The sequence below is a fragment of the Mus musculus genome, chromosome 5, assembly GCF_000001635.26.
Source record: "Mus musculus strain C57BL/6J chromosome 5, GRCm38.p6 C57BL/6J".
Taxonomy (NCBI): Eukaryota; Metazoa; Chordata; class Mammalia; order Rodentia; family Muridae; genus Mus; species Mus musculus.
In genome coordinates this window covers 146,586,580-146,602,516 of record NC_000071.6, presented here as the reverse complement: position 1 = coordinate 146,602,516, position 15,937 = coordinate 146,586,580, and the positions used below count along the sequence as shown (strand labels likewise).

At 45.2% G+C, this 15,937-nt stretch overlaps 1 long non-coding RNA gene across 3 annotated transcripts; it reads left to right on the top strand.

The window, feature by feature from the left end:
- Positions 1–2,383: 2,383 nt before the first annotated feature.
- Positions 2,384–15,901, top strand: Gm34333. 3 transcript variants are annotated; one of them, XR_377206.1, is made up of 4 exons: positions 2,384–2,542; positions 12,782–13,134; positions 14,498–14,640; positions 15,475–15,901. It is a non-coding gene; the product is annotated as a predicted gene, 34333 (long non-coding RNA). The 3 variants fall into 3 exon arrangements; XR_377203.1 differs by having other exon boundaries at positions 12,782–13,178; XR_377204.1 differs by lacking the exon at positions 12,782–13,134.
- The last annotated feature ends 36 nt before the right edge of the window (positions 15,902–15,937 follow it).

Genomic DNA, 15,937 nt, shown 5'->3' with positions numbered 1-15,937 from the left:
AATGAGCCGTACTGCAACTCTTTCAAAGAATCATGCATAAAGACTAATTTCTGGGTCAAAAAAGGGACCGAAATGGAGGCCAGATTAAATGAGCTAAAGAGAGGCAGAGCTGGAAACTTCCAAAGCTGCAGTTTTGTCGTGACCCAGCCGTTGCATCTGTGACCCAAATCAGCTCAAGAGCTGAGACAGGAAAGGGGCTGGAGATGAAAACTTGAAGTAATAGGTCAGGCAGGCTATGTGGAGCAACTGCTCAAGAATGGGCAGACCCACGATGAAGCCACACAAGGAATCAGTCCAACCGAGGCCGTGGGTGGCATAGCTTCCTCTGAATTGAAATGTTTTTTTTTTTTCCAGGAAGGAGGAGACTGTAAGAATAGAAGAAGTAAAGGAAACTCACAAGGTTCAGGAGAAAATAAAGCTTAGGAGTCTCAGGAAGTTCCTAAAACTCACAAGAGCCATAAGCCCTATGGTAGGATGAGTAAGAATGGCCCCAATAGGCTCGTATATTTGAATGCTTTGTCATTAGTGAGTGGCACTACTTGAGAAGGATCAGGAGGAGTGGTGACCTTGTTGGAGTAGGTGTAGCTTGTTGGAGGAAGTCTGTCACTGGGGGCAGGTTTGGAGGCTTCAAAAGCCCAAGGCAGGCCCAGAGTTGTTCTCTTTCAGGCTGCCTGCTGCTCTGAATGTAGAACTCTCAGCTGTTTCTCCAGTACCATGTCTGTCTGTCTGTCTGGGTGCTGCCATGCTCCCCACCATTATGACAATGAACCGTAAGCCAGCAGATTTAAATGCTTTTCTTTCTAAGGGTTGCCTCAGTCATGGTGTCTCTTCATAGCAACAGAACAGTGACTAAGACAAGCCCCCTCTCAGAGGTGGGTTATGTAAGCCATGCGCAGCACTTGCTGGGAAGAGGAGACTACCATTGGCAGAGCTGCGTGCAAGGTGTGCATGGAGCTCCGGGGGCGCAGCTGTACCCGAGCCACTTACGCACCTGTAAGCTTTTTAAAATTTTACTTATTTTTATTTTTTATTTTTTAAGACTGGGTTTCTACATAACTCTGGCTGTCCTGAAACTCGCTGTGTAGACCAGGCTGACCTTGAACCCTACAGAAATCCATCTGCCTCTGCCTCTGCCTCTGCCTCTGCCTCTGCCTCTGCCTCTGCCTCTGCCTCTGCCTCTGCCTCTGCCTCTGCCTCTGCCTCTGCCTCTGCCTCTGCCTCTGCCTCTGCCTCTGCCTCTGCCTCTGCCTCTGCCTCTGCCTCTGCCTCTGCCTCGAGTGCTGGGATTAAAGGTGTGCCTCTCTATACCTGGCTACTTACGTCCCTGAGAGTAACCCTGCACCCACACTCTGGTTAGTAACCCCAATAAACTCACTGTTACCAAGGTAGGCATGGGTAAAATAACTTATTTTGTCTGTCATCCACGTCCTTTCAAGGATGAAAGATGTTTGTTTGTGTCACCACCAGAGAAGGCGCACAACACCACGGAAATGTCCCAACCTTAAAAGCCATTACAAAGCTTTCAAGTTGTCACATTCAGATCCATGAAACAGACAGTTGCACAGATTGCTGAAACAGTTTTTAAAAATCACAGTGAGATAATTTCATGACTACAAACAATTATTGATTAAAATCTAATTAATCACAGAGAATGATATTTCTGTGTTTGGATCCTTTTAAGTCATGTATAGCCCATCCCATTTAATAAGCTCCAGTTGGGCTATTTGTTGCCTGAAATGTTGAAAATCTGAGCTATAACAGTAAATGAAACAGACATCCCAGAACTTGGTAAGTCCGGCAGGAATTGTTACAAACAGAGTGGGGAGAAAAAGAATGTTTTTCCATCATTTGGATAGGAAGTGTCACCGCAAAGGTTCATGTGTTAAAGACTTGGGTCTCATTGCAGCAGTGTTTAAGGGTGAGGCCTTAGTGACTGGGTGATGGCAGCTCTAAATCCATCAATGGGTTAATCCTCTGAGGGATTCATAGCACAACAGCATCACTGAGAGGTGGTGCGGAGTAGTGGGCAGGACCTCTACCCTGGATGCAGTGAGTCCCTGGGGAATGTGTTATAGACAGATCTACCTTGTTCCCAACCCTTTCCCCTCTTTCTCCCTTTCTGATCACAGTTAGTTATGGCACAGTGTCTCTCCATGTTCTACCACCAAAATATTCTGCCTCACTATGGCCCAGGTGGTCATGAATGGAGACCTTCAAAATCATGAGCCAACAAATTGTTTTGTGTTTTTTAAACTGTCTTTCTCAGCAATTTAAAGCCTGGTTTTCTTTCCTTCCAGTGGCCCATGCCCTGTGACCCTGTCTGTCTGGAGAGCAAATACAGACCCATAGTTAACTATTACCAGGTCACTTCCAAAGAAAGAACCAAGAGGGCAATACAGAAGCCACCGGGCTCCCACCTTCGGTGCTGATTTTTCTCAGCCTCTGAAGTGAACAGAGCTACAATCTCCTGTGCAATCTCGAGGGCAGGTGTGTTTCAGATTTCAGAAGATTTGCAGGTTCCTCGGAAGGCGATGTGGTTCAGGTGTGTTTTATTTAGCCTTCTCCTTGGGGACAGTCTAAGACAGTAGTCCATAATTAAACTCATTGCCTTTTCTGTAGCAAGGGGGTATGAATAGTCACAAGTGCAGCAAATTAAGATTCTAATTTGCCACTACATCAGAAAGAAGGCAATTACCTCGCCGGGCAAGTCTTAGACGCTAGGATCCTAACTCATGAGGAATGGGCTGCTTCTGTTACCTTCTTAACCTTCCCAATACATCATTCCCCGCGTCTGTGTGCATCTTTCTCCTTTTGTTCATGTTATTTAAAGTGACAGACAGGTACTAAATACCAGTTAACAACTTTAAAGAGTTGGGACTTCCTTCCAGAAACACTTCTTGGATGCAGTACTTGTAGTGTCCCTTTGAGTGCCCTCCTGGTGTATTGCTAACAAGGGTCCCTTCAGAACTGCCAGGTTATTCTGTGTCTGTGAGCCTTTCCCTGGGGAGATGTGAGCAAGCACCCGTTCACCTGGCGCAGTGTGCACATGACGACCAAAGGATAATTCCACCAAGGTCCGCCTTCCCAGCTAGTGAGCCCATTGGGTTCATGCACAGAGCACAGGTCAGAGGCCGCTCACAGGAGCGTGGGTGACCCCAAAGCAGACACAACACCACAATAATCTCACCTGGCATGGACGATGACTTGTCCAAAGAGGCATAGATGGCTCTAATGTCAGAGCCATGTCCCAATTCTTACCCAAATGTTATCCTTAAACATCTCTAGTATAATTGCCAGAATAATTATTCTCATCAGATCACAAAGACACAATCTCCTCTGTGCAAAGAGAACACTCAGGCATAGAGAAAATGGTTTCAAATACATGTTTTCAGTTTCTTAAAACATATTAGTGTCTTACACAGTTCCGTGGACTCTCCAATTTGAGCAATCTATGAAAAAAAAAGGGGGGGCCTCTTGAGTTTCATAAACTAGCACGAAAATGGATGTTTTAAGCCATGGGCGACTCTGGCATGCTTCCTTCATCGGCTAAATCAATGAGGATTATCAAACGGTTCCTAGGCAACGAACCTCTCAAGAACGCTCTGAGAAATGCTTTCTAGTTGCAGACGCCTTTCTAAAATAGCACGGTGTTACATACAGTTGATTGAAATAAGTGCCAAGAAATAAAATCGTTGGAAAACCGGGTCCAGCAGGAACATAATAGATGTCTCAAACAGGGATCTGAGAGCTGTTGTCCATGCTGACCCCACATCTCTTGGGCGGCCCTGATTGAGGCCACTGCTTCACGGCCTGTGGATTTCACCCGAGAACTGTTGCTCTTAGTTACACATCTGTACACAGCAGTGGTGTTGGTAACAGCTGAAGTGTAGAGGAAGCCCAGTGTCCACTGAGGACAAGTGGATGAATATTACTCTGCTGTGCAAAAGGAGATCCTGGCACGTGGCACACTGTGTGTGAGCTGCGAGGACTCGGCACTAAGTGATGAGCCAGTCGTAGAGGGATGCTACTGTAAGATTCTACTCACGTAAGGTATCCAGATGAGTCACAGTCGCAGGGGCAGAGGGAAGGGTGGAGGCTAGCGGGGGAGGGGAGGGGAGAGAAGAAAGTGAGACTAAAATTCTCAGCGTGGGAAGATGGCAAGGATTCTAGAGGCAGGAGGTGGTGATGACGGCAAGACAGTGTGAATGTCCCCGACACAACTGGGATGCAGACTCACAACTGGGATGCAGACTTTGTAACAGTTAAGACGGTGGTAAATGCGAGGCTGGAGAGATCGCTCAGTGGTTAGAGCACTGGCTGCTCTTGCCCAGGGACCTGGGTTCCGTTCAGAGGAACCACATGGTGCCTCACAACCATCTGCAGCTCCAGTTCCAGGGGATCCGATGACCTCTTCTGACCTACGTGGGCATCAGACGCGCATCGGAAACACACATGGGGAACACACATATGTACATGCAGGCAAAACGGCCATATGCATAAAATTATGAAGTTAAAAAATTTTTTAAATGTAAACATGATAAACTGTGATATATATGTATATGTATACACACATACACATATATGTATATATATGTATATATATATACACATATCAAAGAGAGAGAATCATTGGTACATTCTATACAGGAAATCACACTAAGTGAAATAACTCAAGCACAAATGGACAGGCCCTGTCTTATTACCTTTACATATAATGACCTACCATGGTCAAATTCCTAGAGCAGAAGCAGGCCGGTGGTTGAGGAAGGAAGCATTGTGTCATTTGGAAGGTGGATGGTGGCCACAGCTGCTCACCAGCATGAACCACTTAGCGTGAGTTTATGAATCATCACGGGACTAAGGAGACAGCTCAGTTGCTAAGGCGGTTACCGTACAAGCACTAGGACCCAAGGTCGGTTCTGAAACCCACTTAGAAAACGCTCGATTCGGTGCCATGCGCTTGAGATCTCAGCACTGGGAGGCAGAGACAGGTGGATCCCTGGAGCTTGCTGCTTAGCCAGCCTTGCCTGACCGGTGAGCTTGAGAGCAAGTGACAGACACCACCTCTAAATCAATCAATCAATCAATCAATCAATCAATCAATCAATCGGGTGCACAGTGTCTGATGAAACGCCCCCGAGGCTGACCTTTGACCTTCACACAAGCACACATATGCAGGCGCACATGTGCACTACCCCCCCTCCACACACACACCACAAGCATGCACAAAATAGTTATAGTGGGGAAGTTTAATGTCACATATAGTTTATCACAATACAATACAAACAAGCAAAAACCAGAACCCAAACAAATTTCTTAGGTAGAAAGGATGACTTTTTGAGTTTTATTTTCCAAAAGTTCTAATAATAGAACAGGGCATCGACACGTGGCCCAAGCTGAGAAACTCATATTGAGAAATAAAAACAGGATCCGTTACCTCAGCTAAGGAACTCTCGAGTCCGTCCTGGCGCCGTTCGTTTTCATGTGTAAACCTTCTGAACTCGCAACAGCCAGAGCTTTGAAAAGGGGAAGGTAACTGAATTTGAGTTTTGAGAAACTGGGTCACAGACTCCTTTTTATAGAATCAGAGGCAACTGGTTTCATCTGGATGCTTTCTCCACTGCCTTGTTGATAAATAAAAGCAGACACCATGTCAAACGAACTTTGCTCACAGCTGTTGCCAAATTGCTAAGTTTCATGATGACCAAATTTATCTCTGCAGACCATGTGCTCTGGCTTCTCTGCCAGAGTCTGCATCCACGGTGCGGGGCAACCAAGCCCTGGTGGCTTCCAATGTGGGAAGTCATTTGTCAGGTGCCTGTCTGCTGCCTCAAGGCGAGTTACCACAAGCCTTGTAGCTTTGGTGGCTCTCAATCCCAACTGTGTCCCAGTCCAAAAATCAGAGTCTGAGAAACACTGTCCTAAGACAATGTAATCCCTTACACAAAATCTTTGAGAATAACAAAAACTATCCAAATGCTCTCTTTGGAAACACATCTTCAGGGGCTCAGCAATGAAGGGCACTCGCTGCTCTTGAAGAGGACCCGGGGTTCCATATTCTGCAGTCACATGCTGCCTCACAATAAGCTGTAATTCCAGTTGCAGGGGAGCTGAAGCCTTTGTCTGGCCTCTGTAAGCACCAGGTATGCAAGGAGAACATGAACTTTCATGCAGGCAAGTGCTCATCCACATAAGAGAGATAATAATTTTTTAAAAATTCAAAAATATGTATCTGTAGCAGACTGTGGTTATGTACATAGACTACATCTTTAATCAGCGCTCAGGCGGCACAAAGAGGTGGATCTGTGTGAGTTCGAGGCCAGCCTGGTCTACAGAGTAAGTTTTAGGCTAGCTAGAGCTACAGAGTAAGACCTTGTCTTAAGAAGTTGTGTGTGTGTGTAAAATATTTATATTATATATTTACATATAATATGTATTTATAACATGTTTCAAAAGAGATTTTGAATGTTCCAACATAGGAATTTAAAATATTTAAAATATTTTAATACTTTACATATTGAAAGATTGTATGGAGCACTACATAGATTTACAATGTTTCATGTGTTAAAATAAAATTTAAAATTTAAATAAATTAAAATTTTGTTTACACACACACACACACACACACACACACACAAATGACAGTGGTGGTGGTGCACACCTTTAATCCCAGCACTTGGGAGGCAGAGGCAGGCAGATCTCTTTGGGTTTGAAGACAGCCTGGTCTACACAACAAGTTCAAGCTAGCCAGGGCTTCTGTCTCAAAAAAAAATTAATGTATATGTGTATCTTTATTCTTTTGTTCTTTCTTATGTTTTCTTTCCTTAAAGTGTGACAATATCTCAGTGATACTTTGTATGTCAAGCCTACCTGCCTCAGTTCTTAAATAATAGTCTTAATTGCAATCTACACTGTATTCAGTCGAGTGGCCTTGAAGCATTCACTGTCCTAGGTGAGTGGACATGGTAGCACATCAGCCTTTGAGAACTCACCTTCCAGAGCAGGCAGCGTATGTCCTCTGAGGCCTGATGTATCCTTCCAGATGTTCCAGATGTTGGCCACCAGCAACTTCTATCTAGTGTATCCCTCTCTGGGTGCTTTCTCCAGGGATGGGGTAGGAGGTGCACATTCAAAAGTTAGTGGGTAGCAAATGGCACACCAAGGCCTTGTCACCTCGGTTTAGGGTGATCTCCAGCCACCACAGAACTTTCCAGGAAGTGCCAGTCTTTGCTACCACTGGTCCTCAGCTGGCCTCCTCCCCTGACCAGTCATGCCTCTCCAGGCCCTCACAGATGTTGGTCCCACTGACTACCCAAACAGAAAGCCCTGTGAAACTCACCCCAGACTGTGACATAGCCTTCTTGTATCCTGCATACCCTCCACTACAATAAATACACTCACTAATGAGGAAGATTCCTATTGGGATGTGATTGTCTGTATCCAAAAACCAAAGTGTGTGCTGTCCTCAGGAATAGTATCTTAGCATCAAGTGCTTGTGGGCAAGCAGTGAGCTTAGGACATCATGCTTGTGTGGCAGGCACTTTGTCAGCTGATCTCAGTCAGTCCTGCACCCTTTAATTTCATCTCAAATTGCATCCTGTGAAGCTGGTGTTATCTATGTGTCTCTTTCTTAATTCACAGACGGGGGCGAGAGCCTGGGGTTATCACTTTCTTTGTGCCCGTGGTCACTTTATAGTTGTGGGTGAGAGCCTGGTGCAGGATGGGTCTATCTAAAGAGACCGAGACAGGCCTCTCTCAGGGTTCCTCTGAGAACTGGATAAATACATTGGGGAAGACTGTGCATTCAATTGAGCTGATTAAAATTTTATGCCATTTAATTTTAATAGGAGATGATTAGCTCATAAATAACACTTTTAACGAGTTGAAGAGCAGATGTGCGAGAGCCAAAGTTGAGCTGAAGATATTATTTCAACATCATTTAATCTGATTCATCGTAGGAAGAATAGAGAAGGCATTTTTAGTGACCATGGAGGAAGATGACTGAAATTCTAATAAACCTGGCTGTCTTAGTCAGTGTTCTGTTGCTGTGAAGAGGCATTACTGACAAGAAAACTCTTATAAAAGAAAGCATGTAACTAGGGCCTGCTTACAGTTTCAGAGGGTTAGTCCTTTATCATGGAGGGGAGTATGGAAGCACACAGGCAGTGGTAGTACTGGGGTAGTAGTTGAGAGGGTTACATCCTATTTGGCAGGCAGCAGACAGAAAAGGGAGAGAGAGAGAGAGGAACAGAGAAAAGAGTCAGAGACAGACAGAGTCACAGAGAGACAGAGACAAAGAGAGTGGGTCAGGTGTGAGCTTTTAAAGCCTCAAAACCCATCTCTAGTGACATACCTCCTCCAATGACTCATTCACTCCAACAAGACCACACTTCCTAATTCTTCCAAGCTGTTCATCAACTGGGGACCAAGCATGCACCTATATGAACTTATGGAGTCATTCTTACTCAAACCACCACACTGGGTCTTGGCAGAGTGGAGCACCACCCTACATGACCATACCATCAGTATCTTTGAAGCATCCAGAAGGTCTACCAACACAGATGTCAGCGTTTCTCTTTTTCCACTATCAATGTCCCAGGAACCAGAAGTAGATAGGATAACGCTGGCCACACATGGTCTGTCTCACTGTCTTCTACTATTCACTTTGTTCCCTACCATAGTCTCTGGGAAGGTAGGAGTGAAGTAGAAATATCTGTTTTGGTTTTTTTTTGGTTTTTTTGGGTTTTTTTGAGGGAAACTCAGTTGTTTCACATAATATTTTTCAGGAAGCTATCTTGAGACTATCTTCTGCTGGAGCAGACATGTGAAGCATATGATGTTTTGTTGGAGTAGACTCTTGAGAGGACATGTGATGTTTAGAACAAATATAAATATAACCCCACTCTTGCATTGGTTAGCCTTGCTATGCTTCCCTGGTCTTCACTGATGACACTCTTACATTGGTTAGTCTTGTAATGCTTTCTGGTCTTCACTGATCTTCGCTTGTTGTGACTTCCTAGAGAAAAACGAGGTAAAGAACTTCTACTGATAGTCTGGCTACTTCTTGCCTCATCCTCAGACTTGTGTCAATTCAGAGAAGCCTCTCTGTTACTTCTGGATCGAGCCCCTGCTACTGACTCATATTTGGTGTTTTGGACTGGACTGCTGATATCCTGACAACAAAGATTGGAATCACCCCAAAGACCTGCTTCTAACAGGTCCATACCCCCTTGTCCTATTTGATCGATGGGCTAGAAGGGAGGTTGAAGTGTTTAAGGACCCTTATTAAAGTAGGTTTTGAAAAATCTAAGTCTATACAGGAATTCTGTTCCTTGGGGGGCTTTTTTCCCCCACTCCATCTGGCTTGTGTGTTTGAATGTTACAAAGGAGTTTAAGACATACACACTTCACACCATCATGTTTATTGGTGTCGTCTTCTGCACCAAGAAGTGTTACTTGAAGGACAGAAGAACTCTCAGTGAGAAGGGTGGCTGCTGTACATCAGGCGCTACCAACACCACGTCTAACTCCGACAGAGAGTCCTTAGGCACTCTGTTGAAGTTCAGCAGGTCGGGGCCAGGGTCTCAGATTCCTTGAGAGCCTGGTTCTACTGAGAAGCACATTCCACATGGCTCAGTGCTGCCTTCTATTCAGTAGCCAGTGTCCTGGGGCGCTGAAGCGAAAGTAACCACTAAACAAAGATCTCGACTTGCCTTTGTTGGTCTGTACACTGGTGGGCGGGAAGACAAGCTGAGTTAATAGAACTATGGAGAAGAGCAGAGTGGAGAGAAGGTTTATATGTTGGGAACACACTAGCAGCCACAATGAGACTCCCTAGGACAGTGGTTCTCAGCCTCCCTATTGCTGTGACCCTTTTATACAGTTCCATGCTGTGGTGACCCACAGCCTTAAACTATTCATTGTTACTTCAGAACTGTAATTGTGCTACTGTTATGAGGTGTAATGTAAATTTCTGTGTTTTCTAATGGTTTTAGGTGACCCCTGTGAAAGGGTCACTCAACCCCTTCAGGGGGTCAAGACCTCACAAGTTGTGAACTGCTGCCTAGGAGAAAATGAACTTTTGGAGAAAGACCAGAGTAAGAAAGGTGCCAGTCATGGGACATGTATAGACGACATTTTAGAAAAGATGCCCGGGGTAAGATCTGACTCAGGGAGGAAGGGACATGGGGTGAGGAGAGATGGAGAGTCAGGGGCTCAGATTGCTAAAATGGCATGAGGAATTGGGCTTTCCTGTGGGAATTAGGACCCTGTCGGGGGCTTTGGCCAACTGAGAGTATGTGATTAATGTGCATGAAGAATAAGCTGCAGGTAGCTAGAACCGGAGGAGGGAAGACTGTGGAGTGAGCCAGCTAAGCAGGGTGTGTGTGTGTGAGTATGTGTATGTCTGAGTATGTGTGAATGTGTGTGAGTGTGTGTGTGAATATGTGTGTGAATGTGTGTGTGAGAGTGTGTGAGTGTGTGTATGTGTGTGTGTATGTCTCGCCAGCCCTCTTGCTAATATTTGTATTTGAACATTCACTAGTTGATTGTTTCAATCTATTTCCTACGATGTTCCTCTATTAGTCTTTATCTAATAGGCTAATTTTAGAGCAATTTCAGATTTGCAGAAAAACTGAGCAGAAGGGCACAAAGCATTCCCATCAGCCCCTGCTCCCAGGGGTACACAGTCTCCCAGGCTGTCGCTCTCTGCCGCCAGACTGGTGTGTTTGTTATACTTGATGAACTTGCCTTGACATGTTCTTATCTCTCTACATCTCCAGCTCACACCTTGGTGAGTTTGGTGAGTTTGGAGCAATGCATCCTGGTAAGTTGCCACTGCTAGAACACCACTGCATGGAAATCCTCTGCATGCCATCTCCCTAACCCGGGGAAGACAGCTGTTAGTCATCTTGCTGCTACAGTTTAAACATTTCCAGAATGCCAAAATAGTTAGGTTCCCACAGTATGTGTCCTTTTACATTGCGTTCATTTAGGAGTCTCACATCCTCATTTGTGAGGTGATAGTTCATTTCCTTTTCAGTACTAAATAATATTCTACTGCTTGTATGCGCCATGACTTGTTTATCCATTCCCTTACCGAAGGATATGTTGGTAGCTTCAATGTCTGGGCAAATTTGGGTTCTGGATATTCTTTGAAGGTCAAGTTGATAGACAGTCTCCAGAAATTTGGGTATTTTCATAGCAGTGATTCCAGGGAGAATGCCCAGGTCAGTGCAACTGAAGAGTGGAGTTCACATTTCCACTTGTACAGGGCAGTGGGGAGGCAGCACAGCCTGGTGGCAACAGCCGTCACCGGAAGAGCCTTGGCTGTGTGCCAGGCTGGGTGTGTGTGCTGTGGGCACAGCCCCAGGTGGTAGGGGCTGTGAACATTCTCATTTTACAAACAGAGAGCAAAGCGAGTTGCCTGCCTGCTCAAGGCCATGACGACCTTGTTCATACCTGGTTCCAGAGAGCATAAATATTATGCAGAAACTGTGTTCACACCAACTGACTCCTCAAACATGAGCCACTCACAAGGCGGGCAGAACTGATGTTTGAGGGTGTGTAAGGCTGAAAATCAGGCCCCAAACTAAGCCAGAGTTGAGGATAAATTAATATCCTCTCTTCAGGCTGCAGTCAGCTGGCCACCCACCTGATGCCATCCACAGCATGTCTGTGCTCTTATTCCGTGAAGGGCTGTGCTGTAGCCCAGAGCCCAGCCCAGTGGGTGTTCCATCTACACAGCCCCTAGTCTGGAAGGCATGAAACAAACACCTTTACGTTCCTTAAAGAAAGGCTGCTTAGAATCTGAAGTCTCGTAAACACTTTCCCTGCTAGTTCAACTGTAAGACATTCTTCCGTGAGTGCTTTGAAAAGATGTAAAGCCTGAATCTCTACATCCATCAGCAGCCCCCAGGAATCAGATTCTATCCAATCGAGGGACATGAGAAAAATCAGCAATGCCTTGGGTTTTCAGGGACCCAGATATGTTTAGCTCAACGTACCCGCCTCTTAGCTGAGGTCTCTGTGTGTTTATGTGTGCATGTGATAAAATATATTTGCCTTATGAGGCTGGCAAGGTGGCTTAGCAATTAAGAGCACTGGCTGCTCTTGCAGAAAACCAGGCTTTGGGTCTCAGAACCCACATGGCAGCTCACAAGCCGCCTATAAACCCTGTTCCAAGTGGGCTCTGGTGTTCTCTTCTTGGTGGCATCTTCTGCGGGCATCAGGCATGTATCACACGGTGTACAGACATACATACAGGCAAGACATGAGTGTAAATAAAATAAGTATATTTTAAAATTCGTTTTCAGTGTGAAGTGACCGTAGATACCTCTAGACACGGGCTGGCTTAAATGAAGATATTCAGCAAAAGGGCATTTTGGGGAATCCACAACAGTATCTCCTTTTCTGGGCTATTACTGTTATGGAGAGTAAACTGTAGCAGAGTGTGAACCCCACCTTTCTTGGTATGGTGATGTTACACGATCAGAGTACACTCAGGTATGTGTAAACCTCATACGTGGGTAGGGGACACACATGTGAAATCATCCAGTATTAAACTGGGCCATCCCTCTTGCCACACAAGGCACAGACCAATCTCCCAACCTTGAGCTGCCCAGGTAGCATCACCCAGACACAAAACCATGGTCCTTGGCCCCCTCCCTTCACCACTGGCAAGAGCACAGCTGGAGCTCTTCCTGGCTGCACTTTGCATTGCTGGAGGAATTGAATAGAGGGCTTTGCTACCTCACCTCTCTCTTCCTGCTTCATCCACCAGCACTTCAAACCAGGATGGGAAGTGTCACAGGACATGCTACCTCACGCTTTGGCTGGAATGGATGGAGTAACATTGGCTTCTGCAGTCCCCAACATAAGCCAAGCATCACAGCATCCAGGGGAGACTTCGTTTCCTTCAGTCAAGCTGCCCCGATGGCAGAAGAAAGACAGCCAACACAAACGTACCAATTCCAGAAGGAAGCACTCACAGTAACCGCCTCCCTCAAACCACAGAGTGTTATTAAACTCGGGTCACAAGGAAAGAGAGCGATGGCAGACACGTTCAGTGTCTTAAGCCCACTCAGCAGTGGAAGCAGCGTCAGCCCATGCTGCAAAGACTTTTAACTCCTTGTTGTAGGTACCAGGCCTCACAGGAGGGCTCCTGATTGATTCATGATGTAAGATTCAATATCACACTGGTTAAAGTGGGGATAGGACCATCGTCACGTGACACAGGAATTTGGGGGGTAGCCTGTAACCAGACTGGACGTTCTTAAACTTGCCAGTGTTATAAAGCAAATGGTCAAAAAGCTAGGTAACGCAGAGGCGATAAGTGTCACACACAGAAGGTGCCATCGACTGTGTCTCACAATGTGTGGAGAGTAAATGAAGAAGACGGCTTTGTAGACAGCTCTTTCATGACCCTTATTACTGAAGGCTGTGCTAGACTCCCAAATCTGCCCATCCATCTCAAGTTATAGAAGGCACCTATACTTTCCAACCTCCGTCCTTCTCTGGGAAAGTTCCTGTTTGGGGAAGCTTGAATATAACTTCATATTAGTTGCCCTTTTATCCTTATAACAAGATACCTGAGATAATCAAGTTACCAAGAAAGAAGATGTACTTGGGGTTGCAGTTTTGGAAGCTCAGCACATGTTTACTTGGCTCCATTGATTTGAGCCCGAGGTGGGGTTAGCACATTAAGGTGGATGTGTGAGGCAGAACAATGACAGATGAAGGACCCTAATGGCTGAGCATCTCCCACAAGGCCCTCCCTCCTGCAGGCTACACCCCCTCCCAAGTGTCACCATCAGAACCAAGCCTTCTCTCTGTCTCTGTCTCTCGGTCTCTCTCTATATATATCTCTGTCTCTGTCTCTCTCTCCATAGCTCTTAAGTATGGTGGTTTGAAGGAGGATGGCCCCCATAATAAGTTCAGATGCTTGCATACTTGGTCCCCTCCCCATCCTGTTGGTTGGAACTGTCTGGGAAGGATTTGGAGGTGTGGACTTGTTGGAGAAGTATGACACTAGATGTGGGCTTTGAGGTTTCAAATGACCCTCACCAGCCCTGTGCTCTCTGCCTCCAACTAGCTGGTTTTTTTTTTTTTTTTTTTTTGAGATTTGTGAGCTGTCCCTGCTGCCCTGCCTTTGCTCTGCCATCCTGGTCTCTAAGCATCTGGAACTGTACCCCTAATTAAATGCATTCCTTTCTAAGTGGCTGTGGTCACGGTATTTTGTTGCAGTAATAGAAACCTTAACTGATGGTGATCTTGAACCCCTGATCCTCCTGCCAACATTTCCTGGGTGCTGGAATATCAGTACACCCCATCCTTCACAGCTTAACACATTTATCCTTGGAGGAATGTCCATGATTCTAACTATAGCAGACATTCATCTCAGGACTCTATACATGTGGACCTGGGCAACACACACGCACACACACACACACACACACACACAGACACAATGATTCACTCATGGAATTCTTCTCTTCAGGCTAGGAAGATGGCTTCAGGGTAAGGTGCAAACTCATGGCTGCCTAGAGCAACTTGACTCCAATACAAGGAAGAACCATCCTGAGGAGGAAAAAAATGAGATGCTGGCAAGCAGAGAAGCAAAGACAAGCAGAGATAAATCAGGTAGGAACTAACTGCCCATTGCCTGGCAAATGCTTCTTGCAGCTTTTACTTCTTTCCCATGGGTTAGTCTAGATCTGTCTCAGCCAGACAGTAAAAGGCATTAATCTAGTTTGAACTAGATTTCTGCTTTGTGGTAACAAAAGTCTTAAGCACACCAATAAATACGGAATTTGAAATAAAGTTAAGTTACAACAGTCATTCAAGGAGCAAGAAGTCCTCTTTTCTTTGTCTTAAACTGTAGTACATATAATATTTAGAGTATATTTAAATATATTAAATATATGCAAATTTAGAAAAGTTAAATATAAGCGAAGAGGAAGGATTGAGTGGTAATGCACAGAAGTTATGAAAGGGGATGTGAAGAAAATTATGTTTCTAGTTCTAATTCTGTGTGGAGTTTTTGTCTAGTGATGGATAAGTGTATAAGACATATTCACATGTGAATGCCAAATGCCACAGCTTCCATATTATAACTGTATAGATGTTCTCTATGGTGTATGACTTTGGGGCTGGTTAATTTTGGGGTGTGTGTGTGTGTGTGTATTTTAAAAATTGGGAAGTTTTTTTTAATGATAAAGGTTTTTTAGGGGGATAGGCAAATTGGGGTACAGCTGCTGCCAGCCACCTGGAGTCACTGAGTTGTCTTATATACAGGAGGCTGGAGGTTCAAGAGGTTTCTATTGTTGTAACAAAATACCATGACCACAGCAACTTCTAGAAGAAAGACTTTAATTAGGGTTATAGTTCCAGATGTTGGAGTCCATGCTCAGGCACCTCAAACGGTCTCAGTGCTAGGTGTGCGCCTATGTAATTCCTTCTTTCCACTCCTTTCAGGTTTCAACACAGGACCACACACGTCTCAGCACACTGCTGCCTTCGCCCAGCCCTGCCCACTCACTTCTTTCTCCTTATTTCCCAACCATGCCACAGAGAGTGAACTCCAGGCTTAAGGAACAGCTTAGGGGCAGGGCACACTACCATCAATGTAAGACTGGATTCAGGTTCCACCCTTAGCTCTGGGGAAAACTTGGACAAACTCCATGGCTGAGTAAATTAAGCCAGTAAGGTCCAAGTGCATGCTGTTGCCATTGGCTTGAAGGGCATCCAGCTTGTCCTGTGAATTTGCTTTTCCAGAACTGTACAACCAATGAGAGGCTCCTAAAATTTAACCAGTTGGTTTGAGCTGTCTTTTGTTAAACTGCTTTTGTGTATATGAAACCATTGACCGCTTTTTTTTTAAACAACCTGTTTATTTTATGTATATTAAGTGTTTGCTTGTATTGTGTGTACCTTGTGC